Raw genomic sequence first — 23,403 nt, 5'->3', positions numbered from 1 at the left:
GCCCCCTAGTGTTTAACCCCTTCCCTGCCAGTGACAGTGGCTATTTTTAGCTCTGATTGCTGTATAAGTGTCAATGGTCCCAAATAGTGTCAAAAGTGTCCGATCTGTCCGCCACAATGTCGCAGTCACGATAAAAATTGCAGATCACCGCCATTACTAATAAAAAAAAAATAATTAAAATGCAATAAATCTATCCCCTAATTTGTAGATGTGCTAACTTTTGCACAAACTAGTTAATATGCGCTTATTGCAATTTTTTTTACCAAAAATATGTAGAAGAATAGATATTGGCCTAAACCGAGGAAGAAATTTGTTTTTTTATTTATTTTTTTGGGATATTATAGCAAAAAATAAAAAATATTGCTTTTTTTTTCAAAATTGTCAGGTCCAAAAAGTGGCAAGTTCCATCTGAGTCCTGGCGCTTGGGGATAAATCCCACCTGATCTGGCTATATGAGATGAGGCATGTGTTGGGCAGGGCAGGTAGCTAGTAGTTTGGCGTACAGTTTAAGGTCCGTGTTAAGGAGGGAGATGGGTCGGTAATTGGCCAGATCATGAGGGGATTTACCAGGTTTGTGAATAGTGGTTATGGCAGCTTCTAGGGATTTAGATGGAATGTCTCCAGTGGATAAGAATCTATTGAAGGAGTTACAGAGATGGGGAACTAGTTGCTCACAATAGGTTTCATTACTAAAGCCATCTGGTCCCAGGGCCTTATGTAGAGGAAGGGCTTTAATGGCAGTCTGAACTTCTTGTGGTGAGAAGGGTTGTACAAGTGCCACTACTTGTGCAGGGGTCAGAGAGGCGAGATTCATGGGGGGAAAGAAAGTTCTGGATCGATGTGTGGTCCGGTTTGGGTTCAGTAGGGGAGTTGCAGAGATTATACTGTTTAGAGCAGAAGGAGCCAAAGTAGTTGGCTATATCTTTGGGGTTGAGTAGTCTTTGACCCTGGGAATCTAAGAGGAAAGGGATTTTGGACTGGGCTGCTCTGTGTTTGTATTGCTGCGCTCAAAATTTCCCTGCTTTATTACCTTGGGAATACCAGGTAAGTCTGAGTTTTCTCAGGTAGAAGTCATAGTTGTTCTGTAGGTAGGAGCTTAGGTCAGACCTGGGCTTAAGTATTTTAGCATGAGTGGCCTCTGAGGGATCTTGCTTATTATGCGTTTTGAGAGTCCTTTGAGAGTCCTTATATCATCTAGAAATGTGTTGAAGGTCTCCTGAGCTCCCAATTTCAATAGTGTTCCTCATATGACAGACTTGTCAGCATTCCACAGAGTGGTGGGGTTAGAGACGGATTCAGCATTAAGAGTAAAGAGCTGACCTGTTCCCTACTATCTTTGGTGCTGAGTAGGGAGGAGTTCAATTGCCACAATTTATGTGATGTGCTGGAGGGAGATAAGATTAGGGTGATAGATGTGGGGGGGTGGTCAGACCATGAAATTACCCTAATGGAAGCAAATATGGACTGTAGTAATGTTTTGGAGGGCAGGAACAGGTCGATTCTGGAGTAGGTCCTCTGGGAATTTGAGCAGAAAGTGAAATCCTTCTCCGTGCCATGTTGACATCTATAGGGATCATAGAAATCTTCCAAAAGTACGAGAGAAGAAAGGGCAGTGGATCTTCTCCTCTTTGGGGTGGAAGAGTCTAGTGAGTGGTCAATTACTTCATTAAAATCACCGCAGATAATGAATTGGTCTCTGGGATAGTGTTGAATTTTTTGCATGATGGTTTTGTAGAAATATTTTTGATGTGTATTAGGGGCATAGATATTAACGATTGTCAAGGGTTTATTATTAAAGGAGGCTGATAGGATTAACATCCTGCCATCAGGATCTTATTCTACGTGTAAAATGGTTAAGGATACAGTAGAACAGACTGTGATCATAACCCCTCTCACTTTTTTATCAGTTTGAGAGTGGAAGATGTGTAGAAATAACTTGTGGGAATACCGTGGTAGGTGGACCGAGGTGAAATGTGTTTTCTGGATACATAATATATTGGTGCATTGGGTAATCGCTTCCCTCCATAATAGGGAGCGTTTGAATGGGCTATTTGACGTTAATAGAGGTGATTTTGAGTGACATGAGTACAGATATGGATCATGTCAAAGTGGCACAGAAAAGTAGGAGGTCCAATTAGTCGCTAAGGGTGTAACATATGAAAGGGCCAAAATGCAGTTGTAATGTTTACAGAAATACAGAATAGATAAGGCAAATTACGTCTACAATGTATTTTTGTACGTTGTAGAGGCTATGTAAGCTTAATTAACAGTACAGTTTCAAATCAATAACAGTATACTAGAGTAACCTGAGAAATGCTGTGTGCTTTGCACACAAAAGCAGGAGGACGGGGGGAGTCAACCAACATGGAAGCAGCTCCTCCACAAGTTTATGCGTATAGATTCCATCTAGATGTAGAGATGGCTATGGTAGTTATCTCTGGGCAGTAGCAAGTCTGTGGATTAGGGCTTATTCCTGTATCCCACGTTTTTGAGAGCCTGGCAGACTTCTTGTTCATAGGAATCTTTCGTGGTGGGCCAGGGAGTATGCCCCAGTTATGCAGCTGTTTGTTCCCATCTTTAGAAGTTAAGATAGAGATTTACTGACATTGGTAGGTGACTAATAATTTAGTAGGAAACCCCCACTTGTATGTGATCCTATGATCCATAAGGATCTAAGTAACTGGCGCAAATGCTTTGCAGGCCTGTGATTTGGCTGCAGAAATATCATTATAGAGTTAGACTTTGGGAAACGGTTTCAGAAGAGCATGCATAGGCCGTGCAGTTCTCATGATATTCTCTTTAGTGTGGAAATAATGGATTCTAGCCAGAATATCTCTGGGCAGGGATTCAGACAGGTGTGGTGGTTTATGAATCCTGTGGGCCGGGTCTATCAGTAAGTCTTGTGCCTTGAGTGTTGGTACAATTTTGTGAATTAGTGGTGCAGATAAAGTACAATCTCTGCAGAAGTTATTGCCTCTGGAACCCCCCTAATTTTGATGTTGTTCCACCTGGAGCAGTCCTCCAGGTGGATTCATATCACTACATAGTGATTAATTTGCGCTGATAGAAATTTGTTTTGTAGTAGTTCCAGTAGGTTTGCAGTCCAGTGACTAGGGGATATGGAGAGCACTTGGAACAATCTTATACTAGTAGAATCAACAGATCCTTGTTAGAAATGTATTATCTGCAAACAAATTATCATTGAGAACTAGATAGTCATTGGTAATTGTGAATGGGTAAATGTTGAACTCAAGCAAAATTCCAGACAGATAATAACAACCTAATTTATTACATTTATGTGACCATTAACATTTTTAAGTGTATTATTACAAACAGTTAGCCTAAGTACCTAGATTTTCTTAAAATAAGCTTTCTCTAAACCTTATACAACAGCACTGGGATAAGAAGATGTTCTTAGTTAGCCAATGTTCTGTAGCAGTGCACAGTGTTCTGTTTCAAATGACACTTTATGCAATGGTATACCACCTTAGACCTAGTATGTCTGGATAGTATGGTCATCTGCTGACTTGGTACCATACACATACAGATTAAATCTTCAATAAGACACAGACAATACAAAAGTAATCTGCTGCTGTTCAATACAATGCAGAAAAAATATATAAGTGGGTCAGAACACACAATGTAGTAAGTCTTACATTGTGAACATGCTTGCAGGTGGAATTATCTTATCAGTGAGTTGGTGAGCCTTCTCTAATCAGGTTACAAGCTAGGTAAAATCTGTTTGAATTACACATCCTTTGGTAAGTTAAAGAGTTCACCAACTACATTGAGCCAAATCTTTATATTGACCATGTAAATGTATAGATATACACCAATAAAACACATGCATGGGAGAACATTTGTCTGGGTTTGTATTGGGGGAGATCTTCAGTGATCTAATAAGTTTTGAATATATAAAGCTGTCCATACACCTTAAAAAGCAGTTGGATGAGCAAGCATGATTTGCTGTCACATGACAAAATGTCACATGACATCTTCCGGAGGAGCTTCAAACCCTAAAAAAAAAGAGCTCTAGGGTCATACAAGTGTTCTTGTTTAGGCACCAAGAGGATAAAGAAAGGGGCATAGGTTCATACGGTGTCCAGTTAGTCTCAACACCAGATTTTCTAAGGAGAAGTAATGTTGAACTGATTTATAACCTGATTGTTTTAACCCTAAGAGCTGTTTGTTGAGATTGGTGTCTTGTAGCTGTAGGAATCACCTTTCTAATACAAGAATAAGCAAAATGGTATCAACTATCTGTGGAGGTGACACTTAGTTTAAATATGTGATAGCACTATCAATACCTTAGTTCATGTGTCAGAAAATATATGTGCCCTAAATTCATATGTGGCACAAAATAAATATCAAAACATATAAATCTAATACTCCAACTGTAGAACAATTTGTGATAAAAATGAATCCAACTGCAAATACTGTATAAATACAAGCTTATTAAAGTGTCCAGTGCTTCAATATAGTGCAAAATCATCACTGCAAGAAATCCAGCCTGATTTGAAGTGCACACATCCCTGAGAATCCTCCACCTTCCACTCTCACAACTCGCCAGAGACAATGACCAGATTGGTATTATCTCTTCTTTAAAACACAATACTTCCCAGGTCCAGGTCTTTTTCAAAACCAAAGATCTTTTTCGATATTCCAAGTTCCCTTTAAACCCCAAGAGAATACTGATGGAAAGCAAAAAACAAACAGTGTATTTGCCTTTAGTAAATCAACCTTTGTTTTGGTACTGCAGTTTGCTTCTTAGGTTAGCTGCAATAATATTGTTATACCACCACCATTATCAAGCTTTTTGGAGCCATTTTCAGCCTCTCCCTATCACACAGTCTTTGATATACATTTTGATAAAATCCCAATAAAGGCTATATTTTACTCTAGTGGCCATAGGTGCGTGGGTTGATGCACCCTGGTCTTGTTGGAAAAGTGTTTGGAATCAACACCGAGGAGTAAAGTAATTAATGCACAATATACTAATTTAATTTTATTTTTGCCCAGAGTTGGTCTTTAAGAACTAACATTTTTTCTCCATTTACCAATGAAATAAAAACTTGGTCCAGAAAGTGATAGTTGGACCTGAGTATGTTGATGATGGCTGAAAAATAATGACAGCTCTAATAAGTAGGAAAAGGGCACCTTTTATCATTTAAATGCTGTCTTTTAGCTCCAGTCTGGCAGTCTCTTAAAGTGGAAATAAATCCTCCTATTCTTTATAGCTCTGCCATCTTAGTCTTTGTTTGATCTGCAGTTTTTGTGTTGCTGCAGGTGTGATCAGTTATGACATCAGCAATTTGATGGCTTGACAGTTCGGTTGAAAGCATAATGCTTTCAATGTAACTATTATGGGAAATTGTTAAATTTATGAGTTTAGTTCCACTTTAAGGCCTGTCTGAGAGGAGCATGCTGGGTAAATCATGTCATCTTCTGCTCAAGGCAAGAAGACGCATTTTTAAAGTCTTCCTTTTCTTGGTGATAAATGTAGTATTCTGGCAGGTGGCTGTAAGAGGGACATCAGAGGGTTGAGCTGTGTGAGCATGATAGTTATTGACCATGGCTGGGTATAAAGTGAAAGCCAGAAGTTGAAATATGTATACATACAGCCAAGAACATAGAGATTGTATCTATCTATGGGCCAGCATAATAGTAAAGGAATTAGGTCATGACCTTGGGTATAACTTAAAGAAAGGTGTCAGTCTATTCCAAAGGAAGAAGCGTAGAAGTATTGACAGGGTTAGTACTCTGATCCTTTGAGTGGTGCACTTTTAAATTACTTAGTATGCCTACAAGAACAATATCTCTGAGGTTAGTTTCACTTTAACTCATTGTAAGCTCAATGAAAACATTTTATCCAGTGAATGTAAAATAACAGCAGACATTTTTGTAATGCAATCCTGCTGCATTGATTTGCAAAAAAAATATATAAATCCAGTAACCAATTAAGGTCCAGCAATTTACTTTTCTCTGCATTGTTTTGTGCAGAGTAATGTAATTTTCAGAGATCAGAACTGGTGTCAGATTTATAGTACACCGTCCAACAGGATAAAAAGACAGCCTCATAATTGGCTTTATACCATTGTTGCCATAAGCCAGACTTGGATGTATAAGATGGTTAATGCAGCATGCAAAAGTTTTAACATAATCCCTAATAGTCCACCCCCGCTGCTTGCGATCCTCCACCTGCCAATTTATCCTCGTCAATTGTTCTGTGCAAAAAAGATTTCTCTATCAGTTTTTGGCAAGAGGTAAAGAACATGAGGGACAGTCAGCAGGAGCTAGTATATTTAATAAAACAGAAGTGTATAGTCATGTTTAATACCATTTATGTTGTGATATGTTACTTTTCCATTTCAGCAGTGGTTTAACAATGAAATGCTGCTTAGCTACCTTGAATGAACCTCATTTAAACAAGCTTTAATCCCACATGTTTTAAATATAATTATTATATATAAAAAAAAAAAAAAAAAAAAAAAAACTTGGTTTATGTACTATTAGCAGAGGTTGGATAATTGATCCATATAAATTGTAATTCACCTAAATGTAATCACTTGTGGATTTGTTTTCTAGAGATGCTTGTTAAAACTCTTATCTTTTAGTAAATAGTTAGAATCAGTGATCCACACAAATCTGAAGTTCCCCCTGATAGTTTAATGCTGAACTCCGGGCACAAAACTTTTTAATAAGGCCAAATTCACAAGACAGTTTGTGTGCAGCCAGGGTAAACCACAATTTAAGTGAGAATACACATGCCTCTTGTATTTACGCAATGGGGGTTATTTACTAAAGGCAAATCCACTTTGCACTACAAGTGCAATGCAAGTGCACTTGGAAGTGCATTCGCTGTAGATCCAAGGGGAAGATCTGAAATGAGGGGAAGCTCTGCTGATTGTATCATCCAATCATGTGCAAGCTAAAATACTGTTTGTTATTTTCCTTGCATGTCCCCTCAGATCTACAGCGCTTGCACTTGCAGTGCACTTATAGTGCAAAGTGAATTTGCCTTTAATAAATAAACCCCAATGTTTGTTCTGCCTGGAGTTTCTCTTTAAAGTGGAACTAAAGGCATTATACAAAAATGTATGAGCGGGCAGGCTCTTTATCACAGAATGCAATATCTCTTCTTCGATAAAATACACCTACCTGCCTACTCGCTGTCTTCTGTGGTGTGTAAACTGAGATGTGCATGCAAAGCTTGGTTTACAGCACTGGTACAATCCCTGTGTGCCGAGATGACTAACTCATCCACATGCTCAGGAGTTACATCATCCCCTAATATTTACCTGAGTCCCATCTCAATCCAGCGATGTTGCACAAAAGCCTAGGCTGTCCAAGACTCTCCTTCCTGATTGGCTGAGACACAGCAGCAGGTGCAATTGGCTCCTGCTGCTGTCAATCAACGTGAGCCAATGAGGAGACAGAGGGGGTGGGGCAGAGCTGAATGAACACACAGAGCAGTGGCTTGACTCGGGTGCCCCCATAGCAAGCTGCTTGCTGTGTTGGCAATTGGCAGGAAAGAGGTGGATTTTCAATACCAAAAGCGGTATCCCCGAGCCAGACTCAGGATCGCATCGCAGGATCCATGTAGAGGATACTTACCTTGTCCCCTGGATCCTGCGATGTCTCCCCGCTGCGATCTGCGAGCCGCCGTGTCTCGCTCGATTCACAGTGCCGAGCTCTGTTCCCTGAGAGCGTTGCGATGCACGGGGACGGAGTTCGGCGCCAAATTCAAAAAGTGAAACACACAGTACAGATATAGTATACTGTAATCTTACAGATTACATTACTGTATCAAATAATTACACATCCCCTTTGTCCCTAGTGGTTTGTCCAGTGTCCTGCATGCAGTTTTATATTATAAAAACTGTTCTTTCTGCCTGGAAACTGGAGATTGTCCATAGCAACCAAAACTGTCCCTTTACATCAAAAGTGGCTTTAGACCAGCTAGAAAACAGTGATAATAAATTATAATCACTTGCAGAATTGAGTGATAGTGATTTGTGGGGAGATCTGTCACCAAACACTAAAAGTAACGAAAGCGGCAATTCTGCAACTGAGCAAATTTCAGTGTTTTTGATTTGATTACATTATTGAATACATTTTATTATTATTATATTATTATTTGGTATAATTATTTATAATTATTTATTATATTATAATTTTTTATTTCGTTTTTCAAACTTTATCATACCTGGGATGTCTACTAGACTCTTGTTTGGACAGATTTAAGTGAATTATTCCTAAGAATTACAGGACTATAATGTAAAACGCCAAATTTCTGTGCAAAATAATTGTACCACTTTCAGCACCTAAAATCTGAAATAATCATACCGCCAGGGAGGTTAAAGTGGTTGTAAACCCATGAAAAAAACAACCTGCAAGACAAAGGCATAATGAGCTAGTATGCATAGCATACTAGCTCATTATGAAATACTTACTTTAGGTTAAAGGCCCCCGCAGCAGTCACGACACACAGCTGTGGCCGGTGACATGTCTCCTGGAGTTATTTCTGGGTATCATGGGCTCAGGCGCTGTGATTGGCCGGAGCCGCAATGACGTCATTCCCACGGTGACAGCACAGCAGCTGAAGAAACGGCACGAGCGAGCCGTTTATTCAGTGTGCATGTCCCGATGATATCGGGACATGTTGATATAGTGAATATCTCCTAAACGGTGCAAGTTTAGGAGATTTTCACGGTACCTACAGGTAAGCCTTATTATAGGCTTACCTGTAGGTAAAAGTGGTGTGTAAGGGTTTACAACCACTTTACTATCACTTCATCTCTAGTTAATGGATGTTTTATAGCACTCAGTATACAGTAGAAAAGGCCTATTGGTGTTATTATAGGGCTATAAAGATACAACCCCTTGATTTGTACACTGGCAGGAACTCACGAGGGCTGAAGAAGGACCACCTTAATCAAGCCTAAAGCAAGGTTCCCTGTTACAGTAAAAAAGCATACAGAGGGGTTGAGTTACTAAATGCAAATAGGCTGCCCATTTTTCAAGGTAATATTTAGCTTAGTGAAGGAGGTGAAGCCCTGCTGACTTTCATCTTTCAAACATGCGCAAGCAAAAATACTGTTGCTGAGGAACATTATCTCACAAAGTGAACAGCCTATTTGCCTTTAGTAAATCAGCCTCATAGACTGTGATCTAATGGTGAAGTTAATGATCTGCATTTCTCTATTATCATGTCCAAGCAGGCTCATATTAATACAAATGCAATAGGAATAGAAACTAAACAAGGTTAATCGAGAGTTAAATTTGAAAATATGATCTGTTAAAGTAGCGAAAAACAGATAAAATTATTATTGCCAGTCTTATTAAAAGCTTAATAAAGGCACCCTACACAGTTATATTTACAAAATTAAAAAGCATAACTGTTTAAATAATGCATATCCTTCTTATGCACAGTGCAGACTTATGTTAATTAAAACAGTCATGACTTTATACAAGTGCTTTAAATCCATTCTTTTCCGCCATGCCAGCTAGGCAGTTTAGCTTACAATGTATTCATGCAGAGCCTTTGTCCTTGCTATGAAGTATGACCTACGTGCATCATTTTACATAGGTCGTTATCAGGTGACACAAATATCTGGTGAGTGCCTAAAACATTAGCTGAATGGAAGGGGATATATACTGGACTTTTACGCTGTGGAAGGTTTACTTTAAAGTAATGGGGGAAAAAACCTCATGAGTCGTATGATGATATGATTGGACATGACTGACAAGGAGTGCTGGCATTTGTAAGCCATCAATAGCTGGATGGCTATAAGTTGCCAGCATTTGCAGTTTCAAAATTCATATAAAAGCAGACACTTACCAGCTTATTTAATAGGGTAGATCAAGTGCAAGAGTAGGTAAAAATGAAATAACTCTTACTGACCATTTACTGTATATTGTAATTTACCATAAACAAAAATGAATAATTATTGTACTGTTTAAATTTATTTTATTTATTTATTTAGTAAATTCTGTTTTTATTGGTTTAAAAAATAATTCGAGCAAAATTCCAAATAATAAGAGCAGGAAGTGCAAATGACAATATATATCAGTAGTTAAATACGTACCGAAGGCTTAAGGTTTTTTTACCTTAATGCTTTTGCTTAATTAAGGCAAAAAAAACCCTTCTGTGCCACGGGATGTTACTGTGCACGATAACTGTGGGTCAAGATAACGGCAGGGTAACTTGATGTGTTGGAGCTATGGATGAATAAGCTCTACACAAAGAATGTAGAGCTTATTCATCCATGTCTCCGACACATCAAGTTACCCTGCCATTGTCTTGACCCATGTAGCGTGTGTAGGAACATCCAATTATACAGGGCCTTGTATGTGATAGTATAGAGTGAATTGTATGGTGTTTTTATTTGTATGTCCTTTTTAATATTGTTAACAAATTTTGAATAAACTTACACAATTTTAATCAAATTTGGTGCTGCTAAAGTCCATGTTTGTAGTCACTTACAATCTATAGGTATGCTACATTTAAGGCATGCCTCTTGTGATTACTGTCACAGTTGCCAGTGTGCTTATGTCAGCTATCAAATTGCTGATGTCATAGCTGGTCATGTGAGGCACAATGGCAACTGCAGATCTAAAAAGAGGCCAAGATGGCACTGCCCTCAGCAGATAGGAGGGTTTAGCTCTGCTTCAACTTCAGCCTTGAATATTCTCCATTCAACATTTTAGACAGCAACTAAGTTCTGCAACCATAAATTGTCACCCTATTCTGCTTGAAGCTCAGTTCTAGGTATACTGATCCAGTAAAACATTCCATCTGTACAGTCTGGAGACTTTTTGTTATGACAAGGAATGCGTTACAAATAGTCAACAGCATAACGCGTTGGTGATCAGCAGCATTGAGCCCTTCCTTGTCCATGACATTTCCACCAAGTAATATTGGAATCTGCAAAATAGGAGGATTATTCACCTTTCTAGTGGGTGCCAAGGGAAAACCTTTACGTTCTTTTAGAGAAGTTATAGACACTTCATGAACTAGCCCTGTTGGTGTGAAACACATTGAGGGAGTAGGAGCTGGGTTTGGTGGTGATCAATGTGCTGTAACTGGACTTTATGAACATGCTGTAGGGACAATAAAACTATTTTACGAAGAAAAGAGATTTTTTTTTGGAGCTACAGACACATCCGGATATGATGAATAGTGTATACCTCGCTGGGTGCTGGATTTATCTTCCACCAACCTCTGTGTCTTTACTGTGTCCTGTAGTGACATAGGGGTTGGTGGGAGGCGGGGGGAAACACTATTGGAAACACTTGGGGATGTATTTATACAATAAATGTAGAGCTATTTATCCTGTGAAACTGCATGTACATTCATTCTAAGGCAAAAGCACATCTTATTAGGCAATTTTCTCTCTAGGTTGAATGTTATTGATTCATTAAAATAGAGTGCTTCTAATAAGGATTTTTTTCCTATGATCATCACCTTTAGCTGGTGGCCATAATGTGGTATTTTCTTGACTCACTATTCCGTATAACTGATTAACACTTGACCTGGAGAGAAAGTAGCCTAGTGACATTTGCACAGATCAGATGTACATGAAGTTTCTCAGGATGAATTGATCAGAAATGTTTTATTAGAAATGCACTCCCTTGGTGTCAAGTAGCAGCAAATCCTGTAGCTCTTGAAGTCTTGAAGAGAAAGGAGATTTACCCGCCCATTGGAAAGGTGAGTATTCATCTCCTCATTTTTCCACCTGGATCTAATTTTTTTTTTTGTTAGCATTAGCAGCAGGCTCATTTTATAGATTTAGTCAAAAAACAATGCATTCGGAATTATTGTTTTTCAATATGAGAAGTACTGAAATTAATTTTCTATATAATATCTCTCAGAAAAGAAAGAGGTGATTAGGGATTTCCAAACATCTTTGTATATTATAAAGCATTAAAAGTAATTAAGATGCTGGAATGGGCTGGCCTCCTTGGGGCCAGGATTTTTTCTACTAAAAGAGTTTAGCAATCAGTATTAGATATAGGTGAAGTACTATGTTCTGAAGAATATTCTATATTAACTTCAAACTATCCCTTTCCTATACTATCAATATATTGGAAGAACTCAGTGACAACACAAAACTGATCATAGTTACATAGGTTGTAAGGTGGAATAAAGACACTAGTCCATCCAATTCAACCTGTGTACTTGGTGTATGTGTGTTGTATGTCAATAATTATTTCCCATATCCCTGTATATTGTGTTCACTAAGATGCACGTTCAAACGTCTTTTAAAACTCTCAATACTTCCTGCTGACACCTCCAGTTGGGGAAGTGATCAGTTTGCTGTGTGCAATAAAAAACATTATTAATTCAGTTACTATAGAAGTAAAAATGGAAGTGATATTGTATAAAGCACAGTAACCCACAGAAACCTATTAGATTTCATATCAATTTTGTCAGATTAGAAAAAGAAATTGAAGTAGTTGCCACAAACCCCTTACTCTTGAAACATTCTGGTAGGGTATCTTTTTTTACTAAAACACCAAAGTGTAATTTACACATTTTCTGCTGAAGTTTTCCATTAGTCACCATATTTTATATACTAATGTGTATGTATGTGTTTGTTTTGCAGGTAACCTTGATGTTTTTTTCCTGTTTCCAAGTAACCGTAAGATAAAATGACAGCTTGCTTTACACTTTATATTTATCACCAATGCCTTTTGTTTAGTATATAGTTGTTCAGTTCTGTTGTATTAATCAGTTGGATGTGACAGTTCTATCGTTCTTTCTTATCTATTAATTATGTGTACATTTAACCTATGGATACAAGAATTAAGTGTTTGTCCTCTTGGAAGTGCCTGTTCTTTTGCATCAATTGCTCCTAAAATAACGTCTGATCTTCTCGTCGCTAGAATATACAAAGGTTTCCTGCTGCTGATCAATTACAAGTCCATCTCACTTTATTGATATTTCCAGGAGAGCTGTAAACAGTATCTCAGTTTCAGGACTGGATTTGATTTGACCATCACAGGATACAATTTCTCTTCTGTTAAAATGATCCTGTGGACAGGTGGGAGAATTTTACTGGCAGCCTCCATTAAAAGAAGAAGAGGAATACTTACCTCTAAGGCCCCAAGGCACCACTGTTATCAACTGTTCCTGGTGAGTTCAATGGTGCTTCCACCACTGGGCACTGTGTTTCCTTCCACTGACCCCTAGGTTGTCACTGTGTTTTGTAGGGATATAGGGTTATTAGGAAATAGCCAGAGCGCCGGGGGGGGACATGCTATCTAACACACCCTAAAGTGTCTGATAGCAACAATGCCTCAAGCTTTTCAACAGAATAAGGTTTCCACTCACTGCTCATTGGAAAGGTAAGTGTTCCCCATCTTCTTTTATAGGAGGCTGGTTCTGTAAATTCTCTGACCTGGAGACAAGGTCACTTTAACTCTTTTCGCAGCCAGAGACATTTTTGCATTTTTTGCATTTGATTCTTTATTTTTTTGCAAAAATGTTTTTTTTGCATGACAATATACAATTATTAAACCATTCTGATATATACAAGAATAACAACAAACTGAACAGGGCTGAATGTACAACTAAAGTGTAAACAATTGTGAACTAGGAGTGCGAGAAGACATACAGTACAGTGGGTGTCATGCAATACAAAACATTACTAGCCTGGGGCAGAGCATCTTGTTACTTATGTCTAGTGCACATAAGCCCAATGTCGGGAGACATGGGCCCGTTCAATAAAAGCAGTTCGACATTTGGCCCGTGTATATGTCAGCATGTCTGACAGAAGCAGGCCAAATGGAGAACCAGCAGCTGGCTGAAAGTGCTGATTGGAGTGTTCTGGTGGGGGGCCGCCCCCCTATCAGAACACAACAGCTCAGCAGGGGAGATTGCTGTACTAATGTCGGATCGTTAGTACAGCAGCTGTCAGTTTTTTTATTCATTCAACCCAGCGGGTTGTGAGTACCAGGCTTAGATATCTAAAGGATCTTCAAATACAGTCTAGGTCAAAAGGGTGTCTAAGGGTACAGAGATCTGACTTCTGCTCAATTCATGATAGTCCATGATAATGTTGTTTGCATAGCTTGCAAACAGTATGCTTATGTCTCTAAATGGCCTAGACAAAGCATTGACTAGGCAGAATGAAGAAGCAATAGGGATAGAAAAGAGAAGAGTGATAGCAAGGCAGGGGGTGGGGGAGGGGGTAAAAAGGGAGAAAGGGAGGGGAGTGGGAGGGGGTACAGAGTACTTGCCCATAGACTTGTCTATAAGAGAGTCAGATCATTTTTGCACTCATGTTTAAAAAAATGTAAAAATTTCAGGCCTGAAGAATGCATAAAACCCCCAAACATAATATATTTTCTAAAAGCAGATACCCTAGAGAATAAAATGACAGTATTTACAGTTTCTTATGATACATGATATTAGTGCATCACATTAGGAAACCTAACATTTTAGTAAAAAATAAACTAAAGTTAATATTAGATACAAAGAAATATTGGGAGGTGTGGGACTTTATAGGTGCACTTGATACAGATCCATATAACACAGATTATATAAAATATATATTTATTAAATCACATAGAAAAAGATAAAAAAACATTTCATACAGTACGTCCACATCCATTAAAAGTAAACTACATGACATTCAAGGTTACATTGCTGTTTCCATGCTTAAAATTCAACATGTTTCGCTGTGAGGCTTCTTCCAGGAAAAGGCGTGGGATCACAACTAAATAACACATCCCCCCTAAACCTGGCAAATGATCCCACAATGTTGGCTCCTACCTCAAGAGGATGAGAAATTAATGCCAATGTATAGCAAAGTTGTGCGAGAGTATATTCCGATGGCCTTGCAAGTCTAACCAACTACATGTTGATCGTCCACATGTGCCGGATCTCCCGGAGGGGGGATATGTTCTCATAGGATGTATACGAAAAATAAAAGGATAAAACCTATAATTCAATAAAACACAATATACTCATCCAGGCATCCACATTCATATTCAGTTAATGAACACATATTTTATCATTTTTAATAGTTGCTTACTTTAATAGAATCTCTATATGGGAAGCTGGGAGCCTAGAGTTACACTAGATGGCGCCAAAGATCAAGCTTATCAACAGCCAACTCTGAAAGTGCAATGAAAAACAAGTAGTAAAATCTCAGTTTATAAGCTGAACAAAATGATCCAAGATCATATAAATAAATAATTCATTATTGGGAAAACCACCAATACTGTACCTATTTATCAAAATATTGTCAGCAATCTGAGAGTCTATATGCTTCAAAAGAAAGGGGGGCCTATCCGGTGGTACAGGGCCTACCTAGATCTGTAACCACAAGGAATCAAATCTTAGTTGATGGTGGTATGGCTACTTGCAAACGCCCAAACAAAGTCCATCTGCAAAACAAATCTGCTCACTGTCTGTGGGGAAGTAAGGCTCCCAAGGACACCAACAAAATGACTTCTGCCACGTGGGTCCCTATATACCCCTCCCAATCATGTCAAATGTAAATCCTCATGCGCAACGGGGACACAAGTGGGAGGCACAACACATGCGCGGCAGCCCTGAGGCCACAACCATGTCTAGAGATCCACCCATGGCTCCAGCCAAGGAGTGGAGACATACTCCACGAATGCCATAGGGCACTGTCCCCAGCCCCATGATGTACTGGCACCCGCAAATGGAGACACGACGACCACCCGGCCGAACCGTATAAAGTCCCTCAAAGGTGGGCGCACATGGGGACCACACACGAATGGCCCATAGGGGCCCACTACGTGTGTGTATGTCCCCATGGGCGCCCTCGGGCCTCCGTACGGGAATCCATGAGGTGAGTGAACGATATGGTCGGAGGGACACCACCTGCCAGCTGAAATACTCTAATACTGATGACAAAAAAACAAACAACAAAAAACAAAAAAACAAAAAAAAACAAAAACCACAAACCCACAAGGGTATGTGAATTACTTTAGGGGTTGTAGGTCCAACACAGATAATGGAACCTCCCTGAACTCTCAAAGGGTTACAATAATCATTACAATACACCATAATTAGTAACAATTATATGAAAAAAACTTACATGTACTATATTCCCCTCTGCACATAAAGGGACTTTATGAAGATAATCTAAATATAAATGCCTATTAGAACATTCAAATCTAATCCAAGACAGTGGGCAAGAGGGACAAAAAGGCAAATTCATGGAGAATCTGGTCCTATACAGGGGACATAGAGAATGGGGAACAATGACAAGAAGCCTAGTTACAAAAAGGGCTTGTAGCTAATCCCTTCATTAAGTCCAGGATATATTTGGTAGCTTTTAACAAATAAATACATTTAGTTTCTAATTGTAATAGCTTTTTTCAATCTCATTCCTGCTCATGTGGAGGGATTTGTTCCAGGGCAAAAAATCTGATTGATTTTAGGCTGAAGTTATGATTAAGGATGAGCCGAACACCCTCCGATTCGGTTTGCGAACAGGCAAAAAAATTGGACGAACACGCGAACACCGTTAAAGTCTATGGGACACGAACATGAAAAATCAAAAGTGCTCATTTTACAGTCTTATATGCAAGTTATTGTTATAAAAAGTGTTTGGGGACATGGGTCCTACCCCAGGGGACATGTATCAATGCAAAAAAAAAGTTTTAAAAACAGCAGTGATTTTAATAATGCTTAAAGTGAAACAATAAATATGAAAAATTCCTTTAAATATCGTACCTGGGGGTGTCTATAGTATGCCTGTATTGTGGTGCAGTTTTCCCATGTTTAGAACAGTACCACAGCAAAATGACATTTCTAAAGGAAAAAAGTCATTTAAAACTGATCGCGGCTGTAATGAATTGTCAGGTCTCGGCTATATAGATAAAACTCATTGAAAAAAATGGCATGGGTCTTCCCCAGTCCAATACCAGGCTCTTTGGGTCTGGTATGAATATTAAGGGGAACCCTGAACCAAAAATTAAGAAAAAAATGCTACTCCAAAGCCCCCCCATGTTGAGGGCATGTGGCCTGGTACAGTTCTGGAGGGGGGGTGCTCTCTCATCCCCTCTTTTCCTGCAGCCTGCCAGGTTGCATGCTCTGATAAGGGTCTGGTATGGATTTTGGGGGGACCCCTATGCCATTTTTTAAAAAAATTTGGGACAGGGTTCCCCTTAAAATCCATACCAGACCTGAAGGGTCTGGTATGGATTTTGGGGGGACCCCTATGCCTTTTTTTAATTTGGCACAGGGTTCCCCTTAATTTCCATACCAGACCTGAAGGGCCTGGTATGGATTTTGGGGGGACCCCCACGCAATTATTTAAAAAAAATTTGGGTCAGGTTCCCCTTAACATTCATACCAGACCCAAAGGGCCTGGTAATGGACTGGGGGGGGACCCATGCCATTTTTTTCAATGCGTTTTATCCATATTGCCAAGACCCGATAATTCATTACAGCCGCGATCAGTTTTGAATGACTTTTTTCCTTTAGAAATGTCATTCTGCTGTGGTATTGTTCTAAACACAGGAAAACTGCACCACTTTACAGGCATACTAAGTTCGGGCTGAACCGTTCGCCCATCCCTAGTTATGATGAAGACCCACATGCCTGCTTATGGATGTTTCCATTGTATGTTTAGATATTAGGGAAACATGGTCCCTAATTCTCTTATAAAATGGATGCGTTGTTTTTCCTACATAGAATAATATACATTGATACTTCATAATATAAACAGTCCCAATTGATTGACAGGTCGTTCTGTGCCTGGGAGTTCACATGGTGTTCCAATAACAGCGCACCTATAAAATCCCACACCTCCCAATATTTCTTTGCATCTATATTTAGGGGATTTTGGTGCCATAAGTCTAATATTAGCTGATCCTGGAATTGACCACATATTTTACGATAAAGTTAATTTTAGGACATACAAACACAATAAACTACCCATTAAATGGACGTGACCTGACACACTATATGAAACACATGGTGGCCTCCATCCCTGATTTGGTAGATAGAAAGGAGGAATTTGGTGGGACTTTAAATGAGGGTACGCCATGTTAAGAGAAAATGACAACATAAAAATGGAATTACAGTACATGATTTATTTATTACAGTCTAGAATACATGTCAGATATTTTGTATCAAATAGATAGGTAGTCACCAGACTTACACTAAATATGCTGCTCATAGCATGCAACACAAATAAAAAGTAGACATGGAAAATATACATAGTATAGTAAATCGACTGAAAGACAAATGTAATAAAAACAAGTAACTGTTGGCATCTAGTGGCACTCTACGTGTTTCCTGGCATTACAGCCATTCATCAGGAGTGTTATGAAGTAATGTACTAGGAAAGAAAGAACAGGGGTTAATGATAATGCCCTTAGAATAAGGGAGGACAGGGGAATTATGTCCCAACAAGGTGGTGAGAGATTGGGATACTTACTAACAGCCTCAAGGCCAAGTCCCATATCCATTAAATATTTTAAAATATTGTTAAAAAGATATCCAACATGTCAAGCCTTTCCCATAGGTGACACCTTAAAAGTCCCTACAGGTCTTCAGTTTCGAGTTACCCAGGAGCTTTGGTGCTAGAATTATTACTCCCTCTTTTCTGTGTGCGTGGTGATATGTAATGTGTAGCACAATCAACATTTTTATATGTAGACGTCCTTGATGTATGCATTTTTTCTTATGTGCAATTTTGTGGTGGTGGTGGGGTCTAAAAAATGTTTGTTTGTTTTTTTTTTGGTGGGGGGTAGGTATTTTAGTGTAACATATTCTTTTTTATTTTCTTTTACTGAACATTTTGTTATCACATAGGAGACAAAAAGTCCCCTATGTGATTATTGGGTGAAAGGTTTTCTTAAATTAGACAGCAGGAGTCCAAAAGACCACTGATGTCTCACCTATCCTACCATGATGCTGTTTAAAGCCATAAGGGCTGGGGAAAGTGAAAAGGGGTCCAAGAAGTGACAATTGTCCTTTCTTTTCCCTCCCCTCTGCCCAGCAGCACCTGCCATGCTGGTCCATAGATGGGCACACAGAGCCTAAGATACATAATGGGGGTGCAGAGGGGCTGCCATTACTAGGAGTGTTTGGAAGTGCACAGCTGCCAGATTGCTTCCACCTGACAACTGACAGTTGGCTTGTCAGATATACCCACACTCCCAGTGGCTGGGTGTAAAAAGCCCCCGCTGACATAGGATGTTTGTTAGTGGCAGTGATGGGGATAAGCCATTCTCTTGTTGATTTGTGCTTGTGTTTCAGGTCATTGTTTTGTTGTACCCACATCCCAATATTCTTCTGTAAAAGTGCCCCTTTATGATACTAGGTTTTGAGAGATAGGGGAAAAGTGTCAAAAGCATTATGTACCCTTCACCATGCTTCACAGTTGGAATAAAGTTTGTATGGTGGGATATAAGGCTTTTTTTGCTCCAAACATGGCATTATGTGCTTCTGCCAGCAACGTCAGCTGTTCTTTCATTTGTCCACAAAACATAATGCCAGATGCTGGGAAGAAAATGCATGTGGTATTTGGTAAACTTTAACATGCATGTTATAAAAGGAATAACAGTTGTTACTTCAGTGGAGTCTTTTTGCATGCACCATTATTTTTATTTTTTTTTCATATACTTGACACATGAACATTAACATGAACAGACTTAAACATTTCTACAGATCTTTTTCTCCTTTTTAAACACAGCATACTGCTGTCCTTACACTGTTTTCTTAAAGTGGATTGATTAATCATGATTTTTAGGAATTGAATATAGCTTTCCCTGCTTTATTTATCTGTACAAATCATTTTCCAAAGTCCTTTGAAAGTTTTTCTGACTAGAACATGGTTCAATTAAACATTATTCCTGATAAGAGCAGACAGCTAATCAGACTGTCATACAAATTTTCTTTTTTTTATTGAGCTGGGCACATTGAAACAATTCCACCATTCTTAATGATTGGGGTAGCTTAACACAGTTACCCTCAATGCAAAATGGCATTATCCAAGGCATTCTTTTGCCTTTTCCAAAATTCAACAAAGGAAAAGAGTAATCCAAAAGAAAACACCACATCTCAATTTATGGAGTAAATAAGAACAGTAGGGGACTAGAGGTAACAAACCTCGAGACTTTAACCACTTCAGCACCGGCCTATTGTCAAATGACATCCACAGATGGGATCTCCCATCCTGGGTGGACGTCATATGATGGCCTCGGGTTCCCGGCCGCCTAGGGGGCGCGCGCCGCCGCGTTGCTCGGGACCCGGTGCGTGTGCCCGGTGGCCGCGATGTCCGCCGGGCACCCACGATTGCCCGTTAACCGGGTCGGACCGTGGATCTGTGTGTGTAAACGCACAGATCCACGTCCTGTCAGCTCAGAGGAGACCGATCTGTGTTCCCAGAACGGAGGAACACTGATCGGTCTCCTCCCCTTGTGCATCCCCTCCCCCTACAGTTAGAAGCATTCCCTAGGAAACACATTTAACCCCTCCCTGCCCCCTAGTGGTTAACCCCTTCACTGCCTGTCACATTTACACAGTAATCAATGCAATTTTATAGCATTGATCGCTGTATAAATGTGATTGGTCCCAAAAATGTGTCAAAAGTGTCCGATGTGTCCGCCATAATGTCGCGGTCATGAAAAAAAATCGTGATCGCTGCTATTACTAGTAAAAGAATAATTAAATTATTTTTTTTTTAAAAAATGCCATAAATCTATCCCGTATTTTATAGACGCTATAACTTTTGCGCAAACCAATCAATATACGCTTATTGTGATTTTTTTTTTACCAAAAATATGTAGAAGAATACATATCATCCGAAACTGAGGAAAAATTAGTTTTTTTTTTTTTTTAAATTGGGATATTTATTATAGCAAAAAGTAAAAAATATTGTGTTTTTTTCAAAATTGTCGCTCTTCTTTTGTTTATAGCGCAAAAAATAAAAACCGCAGAGGTGATGAAATACCACCAAAAGAAAGCTCTATTTGTGGGCAAAAAAAGGACGTCAATTTTGTTTGGGTACAACATCGCACGACCGCGAAATTGTCATTTAAAGTGCGACAGTGCTGAAAACTAAAAATTGGTCTGGGAAGGAAGGGGGTGAAAATGCCCTGTATTGAACCGGTTAAAGGTGTTGCATGTATGGTTTAGGAATATCAATTCATCAACGGCATTGGATAAAACAATACAAATACATTTTATTACAAATGTTTAAAAAACATGAGACAAACTTGAATGAAAAAATTCAATAGTTCCACTGAGACATGATGCATGAATAATACCACTTTCTCAACATGTTAGCCTCACAGTCACTATTGATAATATATGTCTCTCTTTATGCCCCAAATTTGATAGTTTTTGATATATTCTGTCATTTCATGCCTAATAATCTATGTATGCCATTTCTATGGATTTATTATATTTAAACATGCGCATTCATTTAAATGTTTTGTGATTTCTAGCATAATAGATGCCACACCCTAAGTCTCCTGAAGAAGCTCCGCCGAGCGAAACATGTTGAGAAAGTGGTATTATTCATGCATCATGTCTCAGTGGAACTATTGAATTTTTTAATTCGAGTTTGCCTCGTGTTTTTTAAACATTTGTAATAAAATGTATTTGTTTTATCCAATGCCGTTGATGAATTGATATTCCTAAACCATACATACAACCCCTTTAAAGTCCCGAGGTTTGTTACCTCTAGTCCCCTACTGTTCTTATTTTTTCCAAAATTCACTGTAATAGTAAAAGTTAATTGTTTTCTAAGGACATGACAGTGTAAAAGTTGCATGTGCTCTTTTTTAATTAAGGTGATATGTATATATTATTATGACCTACAAGAGATCAGACTGCATTTTAGGATTTGTTGATGTAGAAAGACAGGTTTTCTCAAATGGTTTACAATCCTTTGTTTACAACTGTATCTGCCATGTGCCTATCATGCTATCATATTTTTAAATTTAGATTCAAATTTTCTTGTATTTTGTTTATTATCCAATGGATCTAATAGCTCTATAAAAGGCTATACATAGCTGTAATCTTGTTAAATAATATATACACACACTATATTACCAAAAGTATTGGGACCTGCCTTTACATGCACATGAACTTTAATGGCATTCCAGTCTTAATCTGTAGGGTTGAATATTGAGTTGGCCCACCCTTTAAAAAAGAGGCTGTCCACAAGGTTTAGGAGTGTGTCTATTGGAATATTTTACCATTCTTTCAGAAGCACATTTGTGAGGCCAGGCACTAATGTGCATGAGAAGGCCTGGCTCACAGTCTCTGCTCTAATTCACCCCAAAGGTGTTCTTTTGGGTTGAGGTCAGGACTCTGTGCAGGCCAGTCAAGATCCTCCACCCCAAGCTCACTCATCCATGTCTTTATGGACCATGCTTTGTGCACCGGTGCACAGTTACGTTGGAACAGGAAGGGGCCAACCACAAACTGTTCCCAAAAAGTTGGGAGCATGAAATTGTCCAAAATGTCTTGGTATGTTGATGCCTTAAGAGTTCCCATCACTGGAATGAAGGAGCCAAGCCCAACCCCTGAAAAACAACCCCACACTATAATCCCCCCTCACTAAATGATTTAGACCAGTGTACAATGCAAGGTCCTTAAAGACATGGGTGAGTGAGTTTGGGATGGACGAACTTGACTGGCTTGCACAGTCCTGACCTCAACCTGATAGAACCCCTTTGGGATGAATTAGAGCGGAGACTGTGAGCCAGGCCTTCTCATCCACAGCAGTGCCTAGCCTCAACAATGTGCTTCTGGAAGAATGGTCAAACATTCCTATAGACACTTTCCCAGAAGAGTTGAAGCTGTTATAGCTGCAAAGGGTGGGCCAACTCAATATTGAACCCTACGGACCAAGACTGGGATGACGTTAAAGTTAATGTGCATGTAACGGCAGGTGTCCCAATACTTTTGACAATACCTTGTATATATTTATGAGAGAAAAATGAGAGTAAAGCATAAGTAAGCTAAAACAATGAGCATGGATAGGAATGTATATAGCTGCCCTTGTGTATATTTAAATCCAAACAGTGGACAGCATTTCCAAACTAAGTTGTGGTGCAAGCAACAAGGACTAGTGAAGCCCAAAGGGTGCAGCACTCAATGAAATTGATGAAAATTCAAGTAAAGTAACAGAATATGGGACATAGTATGGTATTCATCTCTGGCTTACCTGAGCCCTCTGTTGGGTCAACAACACAACTAATATTACCTTATTTTAAAGCTCAGCAGAAATATAGGAATACTGGAAACAATACTGATCATCATAGTAACAATTTAAATTTCTATGAAAATGCCATATTGTTTCCAAAAAAAGTAACAAAATAAGAACACACAGCTACAATTATAAATGCACTAACTGTTAAGAAGATAATAAAGTAAATACAATGTAACAATCC

Source organism: Aquarana catesbeiana, linkage group LG02 (assembly GCF_042186555.1).
Source record: "Aquarana catesbeiana isolate 2022-GZ linkage group LG02, ASM4218655v1, whole genome shotgun sequence".
Classification (NCBI taxonomy): Eukaryota; Metazoa; Chordata; class Amphibia; order Anura; family Ranidae; genus Aquarana; species Aquarana catesbeiana.
Note: the sequence above shows the minus strand (reverse complement) of the source record.